The following is an 18678-nucleotide window of genomic DNA, read 5'->3' as shown; positions in this document are numbered from 1 at the left end:
AATAAGATTTACAGAAGTTGGAATAAGTCGTCCATTATTTCAAAATTATTTTGAAATAACAGAATTGCTGTGTAGACGCTCACATAGTTATTTTGAAATAACTTTGCTGTGTAGACACACCCTTTGAGTACAGAGGCCCCAGCCCCAGGCCCCAACATATCTAACTTCTCATCCACAGGGTCATACTAAAACCAAAAGAATATATGAAAACGAACACTTGAGACATTTATTTATTAACGATTAAGTCATTATGCCAATAGCATGTATACTAAAAAGGTAACTTTAATTGTGAGATTCCACTGCAAACAAAACAAAATGCTTGTCTGGTTTTGTTGTGTGTGCAAACTCATTTATAATTGAAGAAAAATCTAATTTGCTTGCAACATAACGGCTAATGTTAAGCATTGCGAGCCTATTCAAACGCCTCATTGTAGAATGATAGTTCTTTATTTGTTTTAACACGTTGAATGTGCATTCACCTGAAGCCACTGACACAGAGACTGACAAAAATACGTAATGCAATTGCGATATTAGGAAATACAGTCGACGCGCTGAGATAAAATATTTCTTGAAGCAGTTCATTTGGCTTACTGTCCGATTTAAAGTTGGTGGAATGTGTACATTTCAGGAAGATGATCTCAACACAGAGATCTCTTGAAATGTCATTGTTGTACCTTTGTTGAATCTGTTCAGCTGCTGAATTTAGAGCTTCATCACTTAGTTCTCTGAACTCCCTTAGAAATCCAAAAAAAATTGTCATAGTGACTCAAATCAATGTGTAAGACCAGATTTGATGGTGTCAATAACAACAACAACAACAACAACAAGAAATTGATTCAATAGTACCTTTTTGCATCAGACTGAGCTGTTAAGCTGCGATTGGTGAAAAACTCAGATGAAATGTCAATACCTTATGCCACTGATTTGGATTCAGAAAGAATTGCGTCCCATTGATCATGAATCTTTTGAATATCTTTAAAAAGTCGTTCAACATTATCCCCCTCAGCAGCTAATGTAGCATTGTGTGCTTCAATTACCAGATTAGTTTTGTGAATTATTTTTAGCAGCTTCATCCACATGGACAACATTAAAATGTATTCAAATTGATGTATACTTCTGAATTAACTTAAGCTCAGTGTGAGCCTGTGCTGTGAGAGTAAGAGATTCAAGCTCACTTAAAAAGCCTCTCTCACAGAGTCCAAACACTGTGCAGCAACTGGTTTAATGCCATCATTTTGTGCTGACCATCTCGTTGTCAACATGCCATGGAGAGAAACAGGCAGATGCTGCTTCAGAATTTCTCCACTTTTGAGGGCTGCTACTGAAGAGCATGTACAGTTGTTGGACTGTTCCAAGTATGTGATTGTTTCCTTGCTTGATTCAGTGCAAGCAACGCTGACAAGATTTAGTGTGTGGTTGTCACAACTGTAGAAAATACAATTTGGATTTTGCTCAAGAAGGGCTGCATGTACTCCATTGTACTTTCCAGCCATATTGGATCCATTGTCATAGGTTTGGCCAATGCAGACTTGAAAATTTAATTTGAAGCCTTCCAGAATTTCTAATACATGAGCAGTGATTTCTTTTCCAGTTTTTTCGTGAAATTATTGAACAAAATGAATTGTTCTTCAGTTGAAACCTTTGAACTTCCTGCAATTTTAACATATCAAACAACCAATGTCGTCTGTTCTTTATTAGAACAGTCTGGAGTTGCATCAATAAAACTGAAAAGTACTTCGCATGTTGTATCTCTTCAAGAAGTGTTGTTTGCATAAATGTCCCAATAAACTGGAACCAAACAAAGCCAGTCCCTGTTCAGAAAGAAAAAGAATGATATTCAATATGCGCTTAAGGAATTTTTTCCAGTTATCAATTTCTGTGTTTATTTCACCCAGGAATAAGTTTTCAATTGAACTGTCCACTAGTGCTGCTTTACTAGCTCATTTCCATGTAACATAGTATCTTTATGCGATACTGAAGTTTCATGTGCAGGTATTCAGTCTTTCAAATTCCTCCAACCTCTACTGATGCTCCAACTAGATGAATCAGACAGTACTGATGCATTTGAAGTATTACGGTTAAAAATGAAACAGGGTAAACAGTACAGAGCCTGCTTTTCCATGCTCCAGCAAAGCCAGTCTCTTGTGTAGATCTCTCCATCTGAAAGAGATTTTATCTGCAGATGAGTGGGAAAAGCACGATTCTTATCAAGAAATCCAATATCAAGGTCTGATGCCACTGTTGTTACACCGTGTCCTGTGCTTGTCATAAGTTCTTGCTGCGTGGCATCTCCGAGGTCCTCATTTTCTGCCTGTACAGTCTCTAAATTGAGCATAAAACCTGTATCTATTGCTACTATTGGCATTTCTGTGTCTTGATTAATGACCTCCTCATTTTGAGGCAGTGGCATTGAAATGTCAGTTGTGGGTACAAAGTTTTCATCATCAAAACTGGAATTGTCACTGACAGTATGGTCACCGTCTAATGGCTGAGGCATCTTTTCTGAGAAATGATGTTATTGGTTTTAAACTTTTAACTGTTGCTTCTCTCGATTGTTTTTGCTGTCTCTTACTTGCACCACTTTCAAATCCTTGTTTCATTTTTATAAAGGGGTTCTTTTAAAACACAGTAACACATAATAAATTAATTCACTAAAGGCTATTAGTTATGCAAAATTTTAATTGTATATACTTCACAATTCATATTATATAATAGCAGTTTGGGGGTGTTATTTACTACGGCCTTCATAGCCTTATTTCAAAGTCTTGAAATTTTGTCTAACATGTTTCCACTATTAAATTCCGTTAATAACTGGCGTGTTATTATGAATATGAACACAGAGCGATTGCCAGATTAAATATAAAGTGTATTAAACAATTAGAATTACAAGTTTATTATCACAAAAAAGCCTTTGAAGGTGAATCTAAAACTGGATGAAGAGGTAGCTTACTGTTGAGCCTGATATAGTGATTGTATATGAAAACACATAAGAAAAAACAGGAATACGAAAATCTATGCAGAGATAAACATCTAATTTAAAGGTTGAACTCACCCTCAGAGCAAGCAAAATCACTTTACAAGAACTAGAAACCATCTACTTCAAGACAGACCCAAGAAAACCAACAATAGAACACCACTTGTCATCACCTACAACCCCCAACTTAAACCTGTCCAACACATTATCAATAAACTACAGCCTATACTGGAACAGGATACCATACTCAAAGAGGCTCTGGGAGACAGACCCATAGTCTCCTATAGACAACCACCTAACCTCAAGATGATTCTTACCAACCAACCCACAGGACATACCACACTAATACCAACCCTGGTACCTTCCCTTGCAACAAACCCCGTTGCCAGCTTTGTCCACATATTCATTCTGTTGATACCATTATTGGACCTAACCAAGTGAGTTATAAGATCAAGAACACATATTCCTGCACATCCAGAAATATAATCTATGCTATCATGTGCCGAAAGTGTCCGTCTGCTATGTACATTGGACAAACATCTCAGACACTTCGCCAAAGGATTAATGCCCACAAAACAGATATCAGACAAGATCACAAAGAGAAAACAGTTTCTTGCCACTTTAACCAGAAAGGACACTCTCTAAATGACTTAGCCACCTGCATTCTGCTACAAAGACCTTTTACATCTGCACTTGAAAGGGAATCCTGTGAACTGTCATTCATGTTAAAATTCGACACTTGCCAACAAGGACTTAACAAGACTTTGAACTTTCTCACCCATTACCAAGACAGTTTCCCCAATTATCACCTGTAATACCATTAACTCACAAACATCCCACTCTCCCTACCTTTAATATCAGCAATTCACAGACACTTACCTTCCTTCCTCCCCCTTCCCACCCCCCCGCATCCCCCTTCTGTTCTGCAATGTGATTTGTCCTTTTCATATTTGTTCATTTTTTTAATTGTATCCTTTGGTACCGTATTTTCCGGCGTATAGGGCGACTGGGTGTATAAGACGACCCCCTATCTTTTTAATTAAAAGATAGGGTTTCATCTTATACCCCAGCGCCCCTCCGCCTCCTTTGCTCCCGGTGTCCCTGGTCTGCTGGAGATGGTCCCCAGCAGACCAGAGGCACCGGGAGCAAAGCCGCCAGGAGCGCCTGGGCTGCCCCCCCCCCTCCCGCCGGAGCCCCTCCGCGGCTTTGAAAGCCTCGGGGGAAGCCGGCGGCGGGGCATCCCAGGCGCGCATGGGCTGCCCCCCCGCCGGAGCCCCTCCGCGGCTTTGAAAGCCTCGGGGGAAGCCGGCGGGGGGGCATCCCAGGCGCGCATGGGCTGCCCCCCCGCCGGAGCCCCTCCGCGGCTTTGAAAGCCTCGGGGGAAGCCGGCGGGGGGGCATCCCAGGCGCGCATGGGCTGCCCCCCCGCCGGAGCCCCTCCGCGGCTTTGAAAGCCTCGGGGGAAGCCGGCGGCGGGGCATCCCAGGCGCGCATGGGCTGCCCCCCCGCCGGAGCCCCTCCGCGGCTTTGAAAGCCTCGGGGGAAGCCGGCGGCGGGGCATCCCAGGCGCGCATGGGCTGCCCCCCCGCCGGAGCCCCTCCGCGGCTTTGAAAGCCTCGGGGGAAGCCGGCGGGGGGGCATCCCAGGCACGCATGGGCTGCCCCCCCGCCGGAGCCCCTCCGCGGCTTTGAAAGCCTCGGGGGAAGCCGGCGGCGGGGCATCCCAGGCGCGCATGGGCTGCCCCCCCGCCGGAGCCCCTCCGCGGCTTTGAAAGCCTCGGGGGAAGCCGGCGGGGGGGCATCCCAGGCGCGCATGGGCTGCCCCCCCGCCGGAGCCCCTCCGCGGCGGCGCGGAGGGGCTCCGGCGGGGGGGCAGCCCATGCGCGCCTGGGATGCCCCCCCGCCGGCTTCCCCCGAGGCTTTCAAAGCCGCGGAGGGGCTCCGGCGGGGGGGCAGCCCATGCGCGCCTGGGATGCCCCGCCGCCGGCTTCCCCCGAGGCTTTCAAAGCCGCGGAGGGGCTCCGGCGGCGGGGCATCCGGCGTACAAGACGACCCCCGATTTTTGGGGGATGTTTTTTAACATCAGAGGTCGTCTTGTACGCCGGAATATACGGTATATATGGTTGTGACTACTTTCTTCCACTATTTTGATCTGAGGAAGTGGGTCTGGCCCACGAAAGCTCATCATCTAATAAACCATCTTGTTAGTCTTTAAAGTGCTACATTGTCCTGCATTTTGCTTCAGAATTATGACTTTCAAAACCTCTAAACCATGCAAAGACTGTAAACAGTGTTTCATAACATAGAATCACTAATCACAGATGCTACTCCAATCAGGCAGATGAAAACTCAGATGTGACTGAAAAATTGGTGAAGGCCCAGGTCCCACAATGATTGAAATCAGCATCTGTGCTGCTCTTCTGGAGGGTTGTTACCAAAACTCTGTGCCTTGGCTGGGAGAGGCCTGAGGTTCTGGCCTAGGCGCTCAGGAGCTGAAAGGGAGTGAAAGGAAATGGAACTGGACGGCTGGTGGTTGGGTGCCCCAGAGGGTAAGTAGACAGGCTCAGTGGCATGATCAGCACACCGGGTGACAGTCCCAGGGAGACCTCTGTGAGCCAACCTGCATAGGACGCTCATTTCAGCTACCAACTCTTTCTTAGCTGAAACATTCGGTCAGTTGCATAATCTTTGGTCAGTTAGGGTACCAAGAGTGTTTCAATAGCAGAGGGGCGCACATAATTTTTCTGAGATAGGCAATGACTTTAAGCACATGTTTGTCCAAATGGACTCTTTGGACACGTGGGTTCATTCATTGCCACACACCAAGTGCACTTCTGCTGGTTTTGTATTTGTGCAGCACTCAGCATTGAGTGGACCCTGAATCGAAGGTAAGGCTGGCTGGAACCAGTGCCGACAGGGCATCAGGGTCGGACTTAGAGTGTGCGGCTGCTGCCTCAGGCTATCCAAGGTCTGTGCTTAAAAGGACCCTACCCCCATCCCAGACAGTTCTCAGGTTTCTCTGCTTGCTGGTCTACCTCGCTGAGGGACAGCAAAGCATTTGTATCTCGGAGTGCTCTGCCTGCCCTCACTCGGGACACCACGGCACTCTGCAACACGGAACCAGACCTGCCCCTGGAGACTCTGCTGCGTCTCGTGGATATGTTGCTAGCAGCCTGGCTGCACTGTCTGCAGGCTGCCATCCGGGAGGACCATCGAGGGGCTGTCAGGATCCAGGGGGCATTGCGGGAGAGCTTCCACCCTGAGGAGCACTAACAGTCTGCCCCCTCTGCCCCACTGGGGCCTTGTGCCTCATTCCTCCCTCTCATCCTTCTACTTACCCTTCCCTAGCACCCCCTTCCTGATGTCAAATAAAATGCACTTCTGTCTCAAAAATACAAATTCTGGGGAGATGAAACTCTGGGGAGATTGGGAAGGGTGGCGGGAGAGGGGAGAAGAAAGGGTGGGAGAGGGGAGGGGGAAAACTTGGAGGAGGGAGCTCGAAGGGGGAAGCAAGGGGAAGAAGGGGGAGGGGAAGCTCAGCACTCAGGGGTGGGGGTCTCGCTGGGCCAACTGCCTCCCAGCACCATGGGGGAGGGGCCCTCGGCATCCCGGGGGAATGGGGAGGAGGGTGCAGAGGTTGAGGTGGGGGGTGTGGAGATTGAGGAGGAAGAGGTGGGGGGGAGGAGTGGGAGGAGGAACAGTAGCTGGGGGGGCAGCAGGCACAGGACCAGCACGGGGCAGCATGCTCTGCACCAGGGCCTGCAGATGGTGACAGATGGCACGACCCTGGGCAAGCAGCTCCCGCAGGAACTCCCAGTCATCTTGCGCCTGCTGCTCCATGATCTGGGTCTGGGCTTGTAGGGCCTGGAGGTGCTTCTCTCTGCTCCCCTGCCGCGTGGTGGTGGTCCTGCTGAGGCCACGGGTGCGGGAGCATGTCCCGGGTGGGGTGGTGCGCCCTGCACGAGCAGCTGGTGCGGCTGTAGAGAAAGAAGAGAAGTGGTCAGTTCTCCCTGGGGACACAGTGGATGATGCCCACCCCCCACTGCGAGGTGAAGGCGACTGTGCCCTGCACTGTCAGAGCCGATGTGCTTGCACAGAGGCCATGTTCGTCGTGTCCGGCTCTGCCCAGGAGTGGGAGCTGCCCCGAGACCGCACCTGTGACCCTGTGCTGTGTATAGTACGGCCAGGGCGGGGGGAAGATGTCTCCTCCCCCTGCATAGAGGGGGCGTGTGAAGGGAGGGTGTCCTGCTGTGTCCCGCCCTGAGGTCGGGAGCGTGTTGGGTCTCTTCATACACGTGTGGCTATCGGGCCACGGTCCCTGGGTGGCACGCAGCTGGAGCCACCTGCCCAAGGGTGGCACGGTAGGTGCCCACATGTGCACAGGTGGCTGGGTGATCCGTGAGGGGCATGGCCCACACGCGAGGTACCTGGTTTCCCTTCCCACCTCCCCCTTGGGTAGGGGACAGTGCTAGCACTTACCTGGCATGACCTTGCTGACTCCAGTACCAGGACAGCTGGTAGTGGCCTCTGTGTTGTGCCCAGGTCAGGGCCCTCAGCTCCCGGCTCTCTGCCCCCCAGGCTGGCGCAGACCACCCTACCCCCCCAGGATTCAGTCGAGGGCAGGAAAGTAGGGGCAGGTGGCAGCCCCTGCTGCAGCGCTGCCCCTGGTGGCCCTGGCATATGCCAGCCGCAGCTCCTTATCTTTCAGGCACACCTGCTCTTGGGTGCACCCATGTCCCTTGCGGGCCATGGTGGCCACTATGCGGCCACAGACGGCAGCATTCCTCCAACTGGTGCAGAGATCATGGACATTGGGGGCCTCCCCCGACACCTCAATGAAGTCCATGACCTCTGCACCAGTCCAGGTGGGCGTGCACCGTCTATGGCCCCTGGGTGCTGGGGGACTGGGCAGGGGACAGCTGGCTGCCACTGTGTGGCCACTGGGTGAGGGGCTGTGGCTACTGGCAGGCCACGAGGTCCACGCTGTCCACACTAGACCAGGTGGGTGCCCACCTCTTGCGGTCCTGGCCGGGCTCCTGAGAGCCACCAGCCTGGTCCCGGGAAGAGGCGGAGGGCTGGGGGGCATCGGGTGGCTGGCTCATGCCGTGCCAGGTGCAGGGTCTGCTGGCTGGGTGCTGGCAGGCTTGCACCTGGCACGGGCACCATAGCCAGCCCGTGCCCCTTTAAGGGCTCCGGGGCCGGGAGGGGGGCAGAAGAGTTTCCCTGGTGGTGCCCAGAGTGGCCACCAGGGAAAGCTGAGAAAGCCAAATTACTCATCATTCACCAGCCAAGTCACATTCACTTTGTACATGCTTCTCACCTGCAACCGCTATGCACCAATACCATAAAAAGCTGCCCATTCTGTGAACAAGTTAGAAATTAGTTAGGAAAGTTCAATGTATCCCGGCTGGCTGGGCCTTATGAAATTTGTCCTACAGGACTTAAGGAACTAACTAAAGCAATCTCAGAAATATTAGTGACTATCTTGAAATAGGGCCAGGTGAGACCCCCACGGACTAGAGAATGGCAAACACTCTGCCTATCTTTAAAAAGGGGGAGGCGTGACCCTGGAAAGTTATGGACCAGTCAACCTGGCTTTGATACCTGGAAAGAATCATAGAATCATAGAGCTGGAAGAGACCTCAGAAGGTCATCAAATCCAGCCCCCTGCCCAAGGCAGGACCAGTCCCAACTTAATCATCCCAGCCAGGGCTTTGTCTAGCTGATACTTAAAAACCTCTTGGGATGGAGATTCCCCCCCTGCCTAGAGATCCCATCCCAGTGCTTCCCCATCCTACTAGTGAAATAGTTTGTCCTAATATCCAACCTAGACCTCCCCCACTGGAACAAGTGATTAAACAGTCCATTTGTAAGCATCTACAGAAGAGAAGAGTAAGGGGGGATTTGACAGCAGCCTTCAACTCCCTGAAGGGGGGTTCCAAAGAGGATGGAGAGAGGCTGTTCTCAATGGAGACAGATGGCAAAACAAGGAACAATGGTCTCAAGTTGTAGTGCGGGAGGTCTAGGTTGGACATCAGGAAAAACTATTTCCCTAGGAGGGTGGTAAAGCACTGGGATGCATTTCCTGGAGGTTTTTAAGTCTTGGCTTTACAAAGCCCTGGCTGGGATGATTTAGTTTGGATTGGTGCTGCTTTTAGCACGGGGCTGGACTTGAAGACCTCGTGAAGTCTCTTCCAACCCTATAATTCTATTATTTAACTAGAGACTACTAGAATAAGTACTAGCCAATATGAATTGTCAAGATCAAATCACACCAGACCAATCTAATTTCCTTCTTTGACTGGTTTACTGACCTAGTAGATAGGGGATGGGGAAGCAGTAGATTAATATATCTTAGTTTTAGTAAGACTTTTGACATTTGTCCTACAAGCAAATGAAGGACATGCTGTCTAGATTAAATTACTATAAGACGGGTGCCCAGCTGGTTGAAAAAACTTACTCAGAGAGTAATTATCGTGATTCGCTGTCAAACCAGGAGGATGTATTTAATGTGGTCCTGGGTACAGTACAATTCAGCATTTCCATGATGACTTGCATAACGGAGTGCAGAGTAAGCTTAGAAAACTTGTGGCCAAGATCAGACTAAGAGGGGTTACAGCACTTTGGAGTCAAGTATCAGAGGGGTAGCCATGTTAGTCTGAATCTGCAAAAGCAGCGAGGAGGCCTGTGGCACCTTATAGACTAACCAAAGTGTTGGAGCATAAGCTTTCGTGGGCAAAGACCCACTTCATCAGATGCATGTCATCTGATGAAGTGGGTCTTTGCCCACGAAAGCTTATGCTCCAACACTTTGGTTAGTCTATAAGGTGCCACAGGACTCCTCAGCACTTTGGAGGACAGAATTAGAATTTTGAATGACACTGGCATCTGGAGATTTGGTCCCGAAATCAACAAGAAGCAATTAAATAAAGCCAAGTGCAAAGTACTATACGTAGGAAGAAAAGAAATCAAATGTGCAATCACAAAGTGGTGCTGGCCACCACTGGAAATGCTGAACTAGGTGAACCATGAGTTTGATTCAGTCTGGCCATTCCTATGTTCCTATGAAACAAGTTGTTGGTTTCTAGTAGGGTGACCAGATAACAGGTTAAATTGGAACAAGAGTGAGGGTAACAGGCACCTATAAGACAAAACCCCAAAATATCAGGACAGTCCCTATAAAATCTGGACATCTGATTACTCTAGTTTCAATCCAGTTCCAGTGGACATTACAGTTGGTACCACCCGGCTCCGAGAGGCCAAGATTGAAAGGATCCAGAGGATGAATGCCCCTTTTAACCCCCAGAATTGGGTCCTTGCTCAGGGTGGATGCCCTTTGCAGAGAGGTGTAAAAGCTTCCATGTGCTCTCCCTGCACCAGTGATAGAGGGAGGGCTCCCGTCTCCAGGGCTGTCAGTCTGGTGCCTTTCCTCAGTGGCTAAAGCAATCTAAAACATGATCACAGACACTCCAGAGAGCAAACAGCTGTTTGAACTCATGAGCTGGAACAGAAGACAGAAGTCACTGGGGCAGCTAGCAAGAAGGCTCATTCCTTCAGGGAGCACGAGAAGGGGCGGTTGCCATCGTCAATGTAGAGTTGATATAGATGCGAAAGACTCTAACAGGACCATCTTTATCTTCCATGTGAAACATTAGCTAATGGCCTTGTTGCATCAAAGATCATTCAACTCAATCTACTCCTTGTTCTTGTAGCTCCCTTTACTCCCTACCAAAACCTAGGAAAACAGACTGACCCTTCTTTCACTGGTTTTAAACAAATGCTTCTATAGCTGCCATGGGCCGGTGCCATGGCTGGCAGAGTTGGTCACTGCGAGAAGGGTTAATAGATGATGAAACTGGAGGAGCGAGTTGTTTTCCTGCTGATGATGGGGGGGGAGATTCTTTGGGGAGAACAATGGCATGCTCACAAGGCTGGTGGCTTGCCAACTCTCCAGGCTCAATTGTCACCACGTCCCTGCCAGGCAGCCTGTGTATCTGTAATTACAGGGCCTGACACATGATCAGGCTGCAAATAATTCCCTGAAACAGCTGGGAACAAACAATCATTAGAGTCTGAACTGCTGCGAGTCATTCCAAAGCATCTAGTGGCTTCACGGCACAAGGAGCAGGATAGAGGGTGGAATTTACAGTTCAAAAGCCACGCCTGGTTTCTGGCCCAGGCAGTGGTGCTATTTTCTAGCACTCGGGATCTAAATTGGCATTTAGAGCATTAAATTGGCATTTAGAAAAAGATTAGGCCAAATAAGCCCCATTGTGGGGGAGCCTGGACTACCCTGCCTCGGCGATAACTGGTGATGTCTGCCTTGTCCAAAGTGTGGCTTTCTGACCTGTTTCAAGTCTGGTGCAACAAAGCACGCAGGCAGGGCCCGAGAGTCAGGAACTGTTTTGCATAACAATGCAGATTAAATAAACATGGTGCACGAGACCATGTCAAGAACACACAGGAGAAGCAGCCTTGTGCTGGGAGTTGTTTCTGATCAGCAAAAAGGACAGATGTAGCCATGAAACTGTCAACTGCGCACACAGCAGTAACATCCGGAGTAGCAGGATGTACCCCAAATAGAGGCATTGGGCATGTTACGTATCCTACACAATATGTCATCAATTGGTAAATATTATTAGAACGACCAAGTCTCTCTCGGCTATAAATTGGGTTTAGTAAGAACAATCGATGGGAGGGAATGGGCAGGACTGACCCACATATCCTGCTCGATGTAACTAGAAGTGATTAGGCCCCACACCGGCTATGTCAGTGGCATTCCAAAGCGTGGGAAAAGACGGAACCACAACCTCCGGCCTGGCACTGTAGGTAGCATACGAGTGAAGTGTAAGTGAATTAGGCTTTATTATTGTATATAGTAGACCTTTTAGTAAATGTTTTCGCATTGCTTTGTGCTGTATTCATTGTTTTAGAATCTATAATATTTAAGGTTTAAATTGTAAAGTCATTGTTCTTAAGGCTTGTAAAACTTAAACAACTGTATTAACTGCTTAACGCTGGCAATAAATCAGAAAGTGGTTCAGTAGCCCTGAAGTGTACGGGTTTCCCTTGGATCTAAAATAAATCGAACCCCACGACAGCCATCACAAACACGTTCTCCCAGACTGGAAATGAAGACAGGGCATCTCCCTCATTCAGTGCTTCTCAAGTCGTGGCTCAGGAACCCAAAGAGGGTTGTGACCCCATTTTAGTGGGCTGTTACACTTGCTGGGGCCTGTGGCTGAAGTCCAAGCTACCCTGCCCAGGGCTGAAGACCGCAAGTTTTGGTGTTCCCTAGGGCAGTGGAGCTTGGGTTTTGGCTCCCCTGCCTATGGCGGTAGGGTTCAGGCTTCAGTCCCTCTTCCTGGGGTCATGTAATAATTTTGGTTGTGAGACGGGGGTCGCGGTGCAATTAACTTGGAGAAACGCTGGTCTAGCTCAGTCAGGCAGGAGGCATGGACTTTGCATGGGAATTGCTGGGTGAAGTTTCCCGGCCTGTGCTACGTAGGAGGTCAGACAAATGATCATAACGGTCCCTTCTGTAGAATAGTGATAGAGATGTAGCCGTGTTAGTCTGGGGTAGCTGAAGCAAAATGCAGGACAATGTAGCACTTTAAAGACTAACAAGATGGTTTATTAGATGAGCTTTCGTGGGCCAGACCCACTTCCTCAGATCAAATAGTGGAAGAAAATAGTCACAACCATATATACCAAAGGATACAATTAAAAAAAATGAACAAATATGAAAAGGACAAATCACATTGCAGAACAGGAGGAGGATGGATGCAGGGCGGGGGGGGGGGAGGGGGAGGAAGGAAGGTAAGTGTCTGTGAATTGATGATATTAGAGGTAGGGAGAGTGGGATGTTTGTGAGTTAATGGTATTAGAGGTGATAATTGGGGAAACTGTCTTGGTAATGGGTGAGATAGTTCAAATGTTTGTTAAGTCCTTTTTGTAAAGTGTCGAATTTTAACATGAATGACAGTTCAGAGGATTCCCTTTCAATTGCAGATGTAAAAGGTCTTTGTAGCAGAATGCAGGTGGTTAAGTCATTGAGAGAGTGTCCTTTCTGGTTAAAATGGCAAGAAACTGTTTTCTCTTTGTGATCTTGTCTGATATCTGTTTTGTGGGCATTAATCCTTTGGCGAAGTGTCTGAGATGTTTGTCCAATGTACATAGCAGACGGACACTTTCGGCACATGATAGCATAGATTATATTTCTGGATGCGCAGGAATATGTGTTCTTGATCTTATAATTCACTTGGTTAGGTCCAATAATGGTATCAGCAGAATGAATATCTGTAGTGGACAATAGTTGGCAGCTTCTATGGAAAAGCCAAAGAAAAACCAAGTCCCCTCTCCCTTTGAAGAGATGGTTCCTTCCAGATCAAGGCTGACGCAAACTGACAGCCAGCAGAGAAGCCTGTATTGCTTCTACCCAATGAGCTACCCTCTCTCTGAGGCTGTCGGTCCAGCACCCCCCTCACTGGTGCCCATGGATATCAATGGAAAGGCTCCCAACGATCTCAACAGACATTGGATCAAATACCTCCATCCACTTAAAAGATGATCAGGGACTTTATGTGCTAGAATGTAAACCATTAAGGGGGGACATGATAGCGGTTTTCAAATATCTAAAAGGGTGTCACAAGGAGGAAGGCGAAAATTTGTTCCTCTTGGTTTCTGAGGACAGGACAAGGAGTAATGGGCTTAAAGTGCAGCAGGGGAGGTTTAGATGGGACATTAGGAAAAAATTCCTAACTGTCAGGGTGGTCAAATATTGGAATAAATTGCCAAGGGAGGTGGTGGAATCTCCCTCTCTGGAGATATTTAAGAACAGGTTAGATAGACATCTGTCAGGGATGGTGTAGACGGAGCTTGATCCTGCCTTGAGGGCGGGGGGCTGGACTCGATGACCTCTCGAGGTCCCTTCCAGTCCTATTATTCTATGATTCTATGATTCTATGAAACCAGGGGACAAACCCATCTCTGGTGTCCTTACTCCCGCTTCAGTGCAGTTATACCAGGGATGAATGGGTCCCCATGCCCTGTGTTTGAGAACAGCGAAAGGTGATCCCTCCTGAATAGTCCCACCTTATTGGTGTTCCCTGTCCCATTCCTGCGCGGCCTAACATTGACTTTGTCAATGTCACTGACGTTGACTTTGTCATTGACTTCACATGGGCTCCCCGATAGCTCCAGGCCCAGTTCAGCAAAGCACACACTTCATCCCATCCATAGTCAGCAGAGCACTTAAGCACATGTTTAAACAAAACATATGCTTAAGTCCCACAGAAGCTAATGGGCTTACATCATGTTATTAATATGTTAGTATTAACTTGGTCAGTCCTTTTCTTTTTGTATATTTGACTCATTTAAATATGAACTATTCTTCAGAATCTTTATGATATTAACAAAGAGAATATTTTAATTCTAAGGCCCAGCATACTAGCCTTTAACCGGCAAGTAACCCTATTCAGGAATTCTATGCATTAGGCTGTATCTAATAATCTTTGGCGTCTCTATGTCTATACAATTCCAGATGTTCGTGGAAAGCATCCCATTTATATATATAGCATTTCCTATTGGGGAATCAAAAGGGAAGAATGATTATGGAGGAAGGAGGATATGAAAGACTAAATGTCATCAGAGCATATGGTTCCCGGAGAGCACTTTTGGCAAAGAGGAGTCTCTGTGTAAATACTCTATATAACGACGGAAGTTTTGGAAATTAATTGGGAAACGAAATTGCGCGTCTCATCAGTTACAGCAAAGAAGAGCCAGCTCCTTACCTTCAGCAAGGGTGGTAATGTAGCTATTCTTTCTGTATTCTGGACAGTGCCATACTAATCTCTGATTGACAATTCTTGATCAAATAATTCCAATTGCGCCTGTTGCTTGACAATCATCCTTCACTTCAGACACATGGCGTGTGCTTAACTGAAAAGAGATGCACCACGCCGGCTGATGCTATGTGGGGGTGGTGGCCAGGCTGGGAAGAGTTTCATTTCAAAGAGTAGATTAAGCGGTGACTTGATTACAGCGTATAAGTACTGTGACAGGGCCAGGCCAGAGGATACAAGAGCATAATGGAAGGGACGTATATCAGCTTCAGCCTGAGTAAGACTCTGTTCCCAGGGTAACTGGCAGGAGCTAGTCCAGAACCAGTGAGAACTTGCCCGAGTCAATCAGGGCAACTGAGCACCTGGAGCTAATTAAGTGGCTTGCAGAATCCAGTGTGCCTAGGCTAGTTAGAACACCTGGGGCCAATTAAAGAACCAGTTGAGCCTGGTTATAAAAAGACTTCTCTGCAGTTAGCACGCAAGGAGCTGAGAGGACAGAGGGAGCGCTGCAAGGAGCTTAGGAGGAACAAGCACCAGTGGCTAGTAGGAGGAAGAGCCTGAGGTGTAGGAAGAGGCTCAGGGGTTTTGTAGCTATCTCTCAGATATTGCTGGAGACTCTTAGAGGCAGCTGCCCACCCAATTCCCTATTTCAGGGGTGGCCAACCTGCGACTTGTGAGCTACATGAGGCTCTTCAAAGGTAAAATTGTGGCTCCCGCACCCGTGGCTGTTCTGTGTTCCCCTGCTCTGACCCTTTTTCTTTGTCTGGTCAAGGCGCCACTTCGGGCAGCGAGATCTGATGCTGCGGCCGACAGAAGCGTGCTTGGGCCACAGGCGGCTCTTAAAGGGGCAGCATTTTTTCCTCCCTCAACAACTTCTTTTCCTTGGCTCTTTGCACTGTATCCACCACTATTCTGGCTCTATCTGTAACGGGTTGGCCACCCCTGTCCTATTTCCAATCAGGGAAAAGACTGGCCGGGGAAAAGAAAGGGTTTTACCCAGCCCTGTATCATTTGGGGGGTCCACCAAGAATATAGAGTTTGGTTTCCCTCTAGACCTTATGCTGGCCAATGATTAAAGTAGCTCAACAAACAACAAGCAGATGCCCTAGATGTGGTTCCTAAATTGAGGGCTTCTGTGAGCCACTGAGGTGAGCAATCTGCCTGAAAGGACAGGACCCACCAAGTTCGAGTAGAAGCTTTGTCACAATACCTGCATAGGAAAGAATATTTAATAAGGCTTTCATATGGCTCTGCAGTCTAGCCATAAACTGTACAAGACAATTCAATAGCTGGAAGGAAGAGCCAGCTAAATTCTGATTGGAAATATGGCCTACATTTTTAACAGTGAAAGTAATTATCCATTGGAACAGCTTCCCAAGGTTCCTGGTGGAGTCTCCATCAGTGACAATTTTGTAATCAAGAATGGATATTTTAAAAAAAAAAAGCTGCTCTAGAAAATATTTTGGGGATGGTCTCTGGCTTGTATGACACAGCTGGTCAGACTAAATGATCACAGTGGTGCCTTCTGGCCTTGGAATCTAGGAATCTCTTAAATATGTGGGTTCTAGAGAAAGTGCTTTTTGAGCCAGTGTTTATCAGCTATTGTTATTTTAAAATGATGGATGTGCACCCTAGGCCTTAATAACACAGGCTAATTATGGAGGCTATAATAAGGTTTGATGATTAAGGTTGTAATGGTATTTGCCCTTAGAGCAGAAATTAAGGATTCAATTATTTGCTGATGTAAATGGGGAAACTTCACTGAAGACAATAGGGGGGCATCTATTTACACTAGCGGAGAATGTTCCTGCTTATCTCTAGTTATGTATCCTTTCCAAACGTACAGACCTTATTCTGTGAGCACAGAATGACTTTTTTGAGAATATAAAGGGAAATCCTGAATTAGTTTGAATGATATTTTTAATTGGTTCCTTTGAGAAATTTTCTTTAAAGTGTAAGGAGGATTCACTGGAAGCTTTCTCAGATGTGGACTGGGAGTTGTGAATCTTTAATAGATAGACTGTAGTGTCTAATCCAGGGCTATTCGACACGCGGGTGGGATCCTTTGAACATGGCCTCCACTGAGAACACACTCCACAACGGCGAGGCGTCTCCCCGGAGGGGAGAGTACTGAAAGAGCAAGTGGCAAGCTGGCTGGAACAGACGGGTACAGGGTGTGGGAGCACAGGGACATTGTGTGAAAGAAGCTATTTGCATATATATTTGCATGTATAAGCAACCACACTTAAGTTGCGGCCGTCAGCATGTGCTGTATCATTGTGGCCCCCAGGGGTTCCAAAGCTGAGCAACCCTGGTCTAATCTTTAACAAAGATAGCACTTAATTAGCTCAAGTGCCTAGCTCAAAAGCTAACCAAAAAGCAAGCAAGAGTTTTAAACAGACTGGCTAAAAATCCTTTCCTTTTTCAGTTAATCAAATTTCCCTGGCGTCGGATCTCTGGTGCCAGAATTTTACCAACTCTCCAGCTGTCTACAGAGATTTTCAGGAAAAATGCGGAGACAAGACCTAAACTTCTAGTTTAAAAAAGAAGAAACTAAAAAGTGATCAAAGAAATCATTTTGGCCTTCTTTAGAGATTAAAAAGCAATCAGCCAATCAATCAATCAATTAATAAATCAATCAAGACCATACTGAACATTTCCAGTGCTTTACAGATCACCGTCCAGAAGCAATTGTATGGCCTATTCTCAGACTCTCTCACCCTCGGTATGAGGTCTACAGAAATACAGATTGGGCCTCATTCTCAGTTACATGTAGGCCCCTTTACATGACTCTGGAAGTGTAAAGATGGCTTAAATAGCACCCTGAAAATATCCCTCATTCATGGGGCTTCCCTGCTTGGCTGGGTGTACAGCGGGCATAAGGGCTGTACATCGGATTTACTCCTAACTCATCCCAAGCACAGAAAGTGTCAGGAACATGGCCAACGTACACTGCACTATGGTTGTTCTCTGCTTCCCAAGACCTACACGGGGCCCTGGAAAACAAAGTGTAAATTAGAGCTACTTCTGGGCTGCTCTAACTTACACCAGAGGCACTAGAACAACATTACTTGTTACTTAACCTGTCTCTGCTGCACGGGCAGGAACTGAGTAACTGAGAATTGAGCAGAAGAAAGGTAACGTATGCAAAGCAATTAGCAGCATTTTTCTGCACTCAAAAAAAATGCAGAGAGTGCAGAAACAAGCAACCAACCAGCATGAGCAAGATGGCTTGGCGCAAGTTTTCTCACGGTGCCAAGAAACAAAAGGCCCCAAACTTTCCTCTTCCGAGTGGCATTGTTTGTAAAATCTCTGGTGATTGCTGTGGTCTGACTCACAAGCAGAGCCAGACACTTTCCCTTTTATATAGTGCCAGGTGAGGAACACCTACCACGCCAACGCCACACTCAGGTGAGGTGAGACATTAACCCTGTCCTGCATGAGGAACAAAACCCCAGCCCTTCAGTGAAAAGGATTCAGCCAGACAGAGCTGCCTGGGGAAGAGAAGGAAAGTTTTCCCACAGCAGCATCAGGGACAGGTAAAGATTCCATCTGGGAAAGCTTCTAGACTCTGTCAACTAAAAGGACAGGTGGGAAAGTGAACGACCCAAGAACAGGTGTGCGCCTTGGAACGTTTGGTGGGTCCAGTAAGGTACAGCTTATTATTTCAGCGCCTCGCAGGAATGTGCTTGGGTAGGACTATCTGGGCCGAATTAGCATTGGCAGCTGGAATATCCCAACTCGCCTGCTCTGGCAGCTCAATTCTGCTTCTTCAAAAAGCAAGTGCTATTCCCAGCCCCCGCCATCCCCACACCACCAAATATGCCTGCAGACCCTCATGCCTGGCACAGCAGTGAGAGGGC

Source organism: Pelodiscus sinensis, chromosome 14 (genome assembly GCF_052426305.1).
Source record: "Pelodiscus sinensis isolate ZL-2025 chromosome 14, ASM5242630v1, whole genome shotgun sequence".
NCBI classification, from domain to species: Eukaryota; Metazoa; Chordata; order Testudines; family Trionychidae; genus Pelodiscus; species Pelodiscus sinensis.
The sequence above is the reverse complement of the archived record's forward strand: the minus strand, read 5'-3'. Positions refer to the sequence as shown.